The following is an 8,003-nucleotide window of genomic DNA, read 5'->3' as shown; positions in this document are numbered from 1 at the left end:
CAAAAATTCTACCAACAAACTTAAGAAAATATCATTATCTCTGAAATTCAAGTACTACTGCTTAAAGAGCATTGACAGAACTCTCACCTCAAGGTTTCCCTGCAAAACAAGGTGAAATGCATACTCAAGACTCTTTAAGAATGAGCCACTGATGAAAACAATACACTTGTAACTTGTGTTAGATTTCATACAGTTTTTTCAAGCACTGCACGATAATTAATTTGCATCAGGCTTTCCAAATTAGAAAAGCTTCACTTATAGAACTTCTTTCCAGTGGGAGTTTTCACATGACTTTTCAAGTAAATGTTAAAATTGAAAATATTCTTGCACTTTCTAAACTATTAGAGTTTTAATCCTGTATACATTCTTGTATTTACAAGGTCCAGCCAGCTACAGTGTGCATTTTCATATGTCCTTCAGTGGGTATGAGAGAAATGAAACATTCCCACATTCGGGACATTCATAGCGTTTTTCTCAGGAATGAGCTGATGTCTTCAAATGGAACTAACACAACTGAAGGCCTTACCACAAATTTAAATTCAAAAGGCTTTTCTCCACTCTGAGTCCTCCCAAATCTTCAAAAACAGGAAAATCTGAAGGCTTGACCACATATCCTACATTCATAAGGATTGTCTGCAGTGTGAGCTCTTTCATGTTTACAAGGGAATGGGAAAGAGTAAATGTTTTACCACATTTCTTACATTCAAGGGGCTTTATTTATTTATTTATTTATTTATTTTTGAGATGGAGTCTCACTCTGTCGCCAGGCTGGAGTGCCATGGCACAATCTCGGCTCACTGCAACCTCCGCCTCCTGGGTTCAAGTGATTCTCCTGCCTCAGTCTCCTGAGTAGCTGGGATTGCAAGCATATGCTACCACACCTAGCTAATTTTTGTATTTTTAGTAGAGACGAGGTTTCACCAGGTTGGCCAGGATGGTCTCGATTTCTTGACCTCGTGATCTGCATGCACAGGGTTCCCCCCAACCCCCATGGCTTTTTATGTCCTTGACAAAGAACTAAGACAACTGAGATGTGCCACCATGGCCAGCTAATTATTTTCTTTCTGTCTTTCTTTTTTTTTTTTTTTTTTTTTGAGATGGAGTCTCGCTCTGTTGCCCAGGTTGGAGTGCAGTGGTGCAATCTCGGCTCACTGCAAGCTCCGCCTCCGGGGTTCATGCCATTCTTCTGCCTCAGCCTCCTCAGTACCTGGTGTGAACCACCGTGCCCGGCATTATTTTATTTTTTGTAGAGACACGGTTTCACCATGTTTCCCAGGTTTTTTCACATTGTTTTAATCCAGGCTAGTTATGAACTCCTGGGCTCAAGCAATACACACACCTTGGCTTCCCAAAGTGCTGGGATTATAGGCTGAGTCACTACACCCAGCCTCTATATCATGACTCCTTTCATGGCGAGTAAGGTGACTGGAAGGAGTGTAGGCTTTACCACACCTCTTACATTCATAGGGTTTTTCTCCAGTATGAATTCTTTCCTGGAGGTGAAGGGAACTGAGGCGATTGAAGGCTTGGTCACATTGTTTACATTCATAGGCTTTCTCTCCAGTGTGAGTACTTCTGTGGTTACAAAGGGAACTCAATCAACTAAAGGCTTTGCCACATTGTTTACATTCCTAGGGTCTCTCTCCAGTATGAATGCTTCCATGGTCATGAAGGGAAGTGGAACAGCTGAAGGCTTTATCACATTTGGTACATTTATAGGGTGTTTCTCCAGTGTGAGTCCTTTCATGCATCTTAAAAGAACAAGAAAATCTGAATGTTTTCCCACATTCCTTACATTCGTAGGGTTTCTCTCCAGTGTGAGTTCATTCCTGTATTAGACAAGAACCGGAAACAGTGAACGCTTTACCACATTGTTTACATTTATAGGGTTTTTCTCCTGTGTGAGTTCTCTGATGTCTTTCAACTGAATTGAGAAAATAAAAAGCTTTCCCACATATCGTACATTTATAAGCTGGATTTCCACTGTACATTATCATGTGTCTTCTAACACCTGGAACAGAAACGAAGAATTTCCCACGCTGTTCACATTTATATTGCTTCTCTCCATATGGTTTGTATCCTGAGTGAGCTAGGATGTGCCTATTAGGGAGGGAATGACGTACAAAGACTTTTCCACAAATACTGCATTCACATTGTTTTCATCCAGTAGAAATGTTCTCATTCAGATCAAGATTTGGAATTTGGCTGACAACTTGTCCATCATACTGATTACCTTGTTTGCTTTCACACAGTCTCTGTACCATATTATTTCTGTAAAAAAATGACAAGCACATTGTTATTGCTTGGTTTAATGACTTTCTACTTATTAATAGGTCTTGGACTTACACTGCTACCAATACCAGGGAAAATGCTTTTTTTTTTTTTTTTTTTTTGCCATGACTGAATTATTTGAAATTAAATGGGTTACTACTGAAAACACAGCTACCACCTGCATGGCTATGACCAAAATAGTAAGATTCATATACACAATTTTGTAGTACTATTTTCAAGTAAACTCTTTTCCAAACACTGACTGCTACACTGAAGTACGTTACATTTTGGGTGAAATTTTTCTAAAAAGAAACAAATTTCAAGTGACTCTTATTTGTTTTGATTGCTTGTTTTTAAGTTCATGACATGCTAAGATTCCTTCAGAGGACTTTATTTCCCCTTCTCAATGCAAATTATCTTATATCTTTCCCAGGTTTTTCAAAGTGATCTTCAATATTTTGGTCTTTCCATTTGTTTCCTAAAATGCAGACCCACAAAATAATCATGAATTATTACAAACTATAGAAACATTACTAGATTTCATGTTCATTGTACACAGTGCCCATGCCTGATTTATTCACCAAAACATTCCCTTGCCACATTCCAAATCACAAATAGCACTGATGATAGGGAAATACTTCTGTAATTAAGTGAAATGTGTTGTCATTCTCACCTACAGAAGCCAGGTTCCTGCAGGTTTCCTGCATCACTTCTCTGTAGAGATTCTTCTGAGAAGAATCTAGCAAAGCCCATTCCTCCTGGATAAAGTTCACAGCCACATCCTCAAAAGCCACGGAATCCTATCCACACATGTGGATAGAAGGATGGGTGAGACTGACAGCACTGGGAATCTATACTCAATTCATAAGCTGTTTACATGATTCTAAAATTTCCAAGCTTTTATTCTATGACTTGATTGTCACAACTCTTACTCTGTTCACACATACTCCCTCCCACACAGCAGTACTAATGCTAGAATTGAACTATTCAAAAAGGCAACAGTAAAGTAGAAACATCCATCTCATTAGAGAATCCAGGGAGTAAGATGTGCTGCTAGGAGTTACCTTTTAACTTCACTTTGTACATTTCTAGTATCTGTCATAATAAATTCTACCTGATGTGCATAAGTGAGTTAATATTATCAGTCCTGAGACTACTTATTCTTAAAAATGACTGCTTACAAAATTCAATCTTTGTTTGTATTAGTAACTTACATTTTGAAAGGGATTCCACCAACCCAAGTAATAAGAATGACTCACTGCATCTAAATGGCTTATGCAATATATTTGCCAAAACTTTTTCTGCTGAAAATCTATTATTTTGTGTCACTGCAGTGGTGCTTAGGGAGCCAGACACCAAAACACAGTCTGAACAGTAAGTGTTCAATGAGTTTACCTGGTAGACAATATTTTACATGTGCTGTCACTTGTTAACTGGGGAGTTGAGCCCATTCCATGTGATTACACCAAGAGAGAGTAGGCTTATTAAATTTAATCGAGTAGTAAATAAAACCAATAATTGATATTTAACAATATGAATACAATAATTTTTAAAATCTCTATTGCACAATGTCAAGGCAGAAAGGAATAAGAGGAAATATGACACATGTTTTTTAAAATGACATTAATGTTACCACTTCCAGATGCTAATCCTGTGACAGCACATAAATTCCCAAATCAGGTTGTTTTAGGCAAGAAAAACTACTTTTTCATACGTAGTAAAAGTGACAAATGTCTAATGATTTTTAGTTATCTATAAAAAGAGTGATGGCTTGTCTAACATACTTCTAAGATTTTCAAATGAAAATATTTAGGACAGCACAGTATTAGCAGAGAGATGAGCAAGCAGACCAAGGGGGAAAAAAGTCTTAATGACCCAGCATTTATATGGAAAGTTGATGAATGAGAGAATAGGCACTGTAGAAATAGAAAAAGAAATCACATGCACTTTAAAACCAGGCTGACATCTACTTGGGAAAATGCATTGCATTCTTCTCTATTCCATGAACAATAATCAACTTATTATATATTCAAATATGAGTTGAATATTTCAGAGTTGAGTTCTGAGCTGAAGGATTAAATGTTGACATCATCAGCACAAAGAAAGTAAGGCCATGACCAGATGAACTTACCTAAAAAGTAAGAGCCAAAAGAGAAAGAAAAAACATAAATTTAGACCCTTATTTTATACCACACACAACAATTAACTCATAATTAATTGATCATAGAGCAAAAAGTTAAGAATTATGATTACTGTGATATTGGAGACACTAACTGTACCAAATGCAAGAAATCAAAAATGGGTTTATCAATCATAATTCTATCCATTTATTTCTTTACTTAGATCATTATGTCTATAATGATAATCCCCTGCCTATCAGTCTATCAATTTTTACATTGTTATTTTAAATAAAACTAAACTAGATACTGAGTACTGAGTCACTATCACTCCGAGTAGGCAGAAACTCAAGTGAAAATATTATCAATCCTCTGACCTTCTCCCTAGATTTTTGGTCCTGTTACTTTTAAATGCAACTGACATTTGAAGAAAAAAGGTTTACATAATTAGATATATGTAAATAGATGAACATAAATAAATAATATATATGAATACTTATGAATAACCAGCCTTATTCCTCTCTATTGAACAATTTGGCTCCATTATCAGTAAGGAGACTGCATGAGATCACCAACAAAACAAGCCTGATTGATTAAAGACTGAAGAATTGAGACCTTGCGCAGTGTGATATTTTCAATTCAGAGACAAGAGAAAGAACTAGCAAGGGAGACTGAGAAGTGGCGCCCAGTGAACAAGGATAAAATCAGGAGAGGGCAGCATCCTGAAATGCAAATAAACTATGTTCAGTACTGCTCATAGAGCATGCAACACGAAGACTAACCACTGGCAACACAGACTCACCAGTGATCTTCCAAATGTCAGATTCAATGAAGTGGTGACAACAGCCTTATTGAAATGGGTTGATAGGCCAATAGTTGAAGAAGCTTCATATTTTGCTAAATAACTATAAACCAAGGGGGTAAAGAGTTGAAAAAGCTGATTCCTGAGGTCAGTCTTTGACACTGAAAATCAAAAACCCTCAGCCAGTTCTCAGGACTGAGCCAATTCAGAGAAGCACAGTTCAATGATTAAAGGGAATCTTAAGTCCTCTTGATGAAGGACATTGAAAATTCACTGCGAGAATACTCAGGGTGTGTCTTATGTTGCTTTCTCAAGGACCTGTAGCTATTCCCCAGATAACAGTCCTCGGAGAAAAGAACACACGTCCATATTATCTGAGACTTTTAAGTTTGGAGACTGAATTAACACTAACATCTGGGTACCTCAAAAGACACAGTGGTTCATGGGGTAAAGTGAAGTTTTTACTTTTGGGTTTTTTGTTTTCTTTTGTTTTGTTTTGAGATGGAGTCTCGCTCTGTTACCCATGCTGGAGTTCAGTGGCATGATCTCAGCTCACTGCAACCTCCGCCTCCCGGGTTCAAGTGATTCTCATGCTTCTGCCTCCCAAGTGGCTTGGATTACAGGTGCAACACCACCACACCTGGCTAATTTTTAGTAGAGGCAGAGTTTCACCATGTTGGCCAGACTGATCTCGAACTCCTGACCTCAAGTGATCCAACCACTTGGCCACCCAAAGTACTGGGATTATAGGCATGAGCCCCCGTGCCTGGCCCTTTTTTGGTTTTTGTTTGGTTGTTTTTGTTTGTCTCTTTTTAGAGACAATATCTTGCTTGATTGCTCAGGCTGGAGTGCAATGACACGATCATAGCTCACTGCAAATTCGAATTCCTGGGCTAAAGCAATCCTCCTGCTTGAGTCTTCTGGGTAGCTGTAACTACAGGTACACACTACCACAAACAGCTATTTTTTTTTTTTCTTTTTACAGACAGATTCTTACTATGTTGCCTAAGGTGATCTGAAACTCTCATCCTAAAGTGATCCTCCCACTTTGGCCTCCTAAGTTATTGGGATTACAGGTATGAGCCACCTCAATAGGACTGGAGTATGAGTTTTTGAAGATCAGATGATACATAGAGCTTTGGCCCACGTCCAACCCAAACCCGATCTAATGGATTTATCGTAGTTACCCCTTCCCAAAAGTGTAATTGAAATCGACAGGTTCAACAGCTGGCAGGACTCTCACATGGCTTCCTGACCTGTATACCAAGGGACATTATTGTAAGAACGACCAAGGGGAGGCTTCTGAACCTCTACTTTCCTGGCAATAAAATGAATAAAACATAATAACTGCATTCTCCAGGAAACAGAATTGCTTACTGCCACAGAAAAAAACTCAAAAGTTCTAGGGGGTGGTGGTCCATTTTATATCTTTATTCAGTTAACCTAACTGGACTCTGTCAGAACCAGGTGGGTTATAGGAAGAATGCACATTAGCGTAAACTTAAGTCACACTTGCACATTCGCTCTAGGATGTGGTATCCTCACTGAGCAGAATGTGGTTTCCAGCGCTTTGTAAGTGGCTTTTGATTTAACGAATACTTTTTGATCTACACCCATTGTGGGGGAAAATCAAAACAATTTGCTTTGGTGTGGTAAAAAAAAAAGAACACTCCTTCACTGTTTTATGTCAGGGCTATGTCACTTCTGCTTTCAGTTTAATCGACATTTTGAAAAATATCATGTTAATTCAATATATTAATAATGTGACATAAATTGGTACTCATAAGCAAGAAGTGGCAAGTTCCTTAAGTATAATACTGTAACATTGAACAGAAGTAAAATACTGGAAGAAGAGACATAAAGTTCGCAGATTCAAAGACCTATAACATAGATGAAGTTTATAGGGGTCCAATGTTTCTGGTCCTTTTGTCAAAACATCCTTTTTAAAGTAAATGGCATGTTGCCATATACATATTTCCTATCACTAAAAGGGAAACCTAATTTTATGGGGGCCTATTGGGGTTTTGAATTCAACATATACCACATTTGAGGATATTTCTCTGACTCACTAAACGAGTTTGCAAAGACTACTTGCCTCATGTCGACCTGAGAACCAAAATGGGCTCTATAGCAGATACAGAGTCTGGCCCAAGTTGCTTGCCCATTGTGCCAGATGAAGTAACAGAATTCAAAGCTGCTACAGGCATGCATAGTGGGCATTATAGGACTCTGTGCATGCCTCTCACAGGTCCATAGGAGAGGGGAGAGCAAACTCCTAGGCAATTAGTGCAAGACTATTCCTTCTTCAGCAAAGGAATACCTTCTGTCTGAAAAACAAAACAGCAAGTGCAGAAAATTAATCTAAGCATAAAGCCCCTCTAAGCATAAGTGCTTCTAAGCACAAGACCCTGTGCGACTGTGAAGTCACATGCCCATAAAGCCAGCCTTGTTTGGAGAACATGAGCAAATCTGAGTGGAACAAGGAGTGGATGGTATTGCCCTCAAGCATGTCCTTCCTCAGATTATCTTGACTGTCTTCTCTTCTCTTGGTCAGCACCTTGCTTGATCCAGATCATCCTTCCATTTGGGACTTGAATGGGACACCACACTGTAGGCATGAGGTTTGACTTCCATAACTACCACCAAGGGACTGGGTAGTGGAAGGCAGAACAGCAGAGATGGTAGTTCTGCCTCAGGGAAACTGGCCAATGGGAAATAGAAGACAGAAGACAGCTGAGCAGATACATTTTCCCTTTTCTTTCCCTTTTATGACTAATGCCAGCTGTGGTTTCCCCTTGTAGCCCTTCTGGAAA

General features: G+C 38.6%; 1 pseudogene; it reads right to left on the bottom strand.

Annotated features, from left to right (window-relative positions):
* Window positions 1–1,322: 1,322 nt before the first annotated feature.
* Window positions 1,323–3,065, bottom strand: LOC105465920 (zinc finger protein 669-like; annotated as a pseudogene).
* Window positions 3,066–8,003: the final 4,938 nt, after the last annotated feature.

This window comes from Macaca nemestrina, chromosome 10, assembly GCF_043159975.1.
Source record: "Macaca nemestrina isolate mMacNem1 chromosome 10, mMacNem.hap1, whole genome shotgun sequence".
In the NCBI taxonomy this organism is placed as follows: Eukaryota; Metazoa; Chordata; class Mammalia; order Primates; family Cercopithecidae; genus Macaca; species Macaca nemestrina.
Note: the sequence above shows the minus strand (reverse complement) of the source record. Positions and strands in the feature narration are given on the sequence as shown.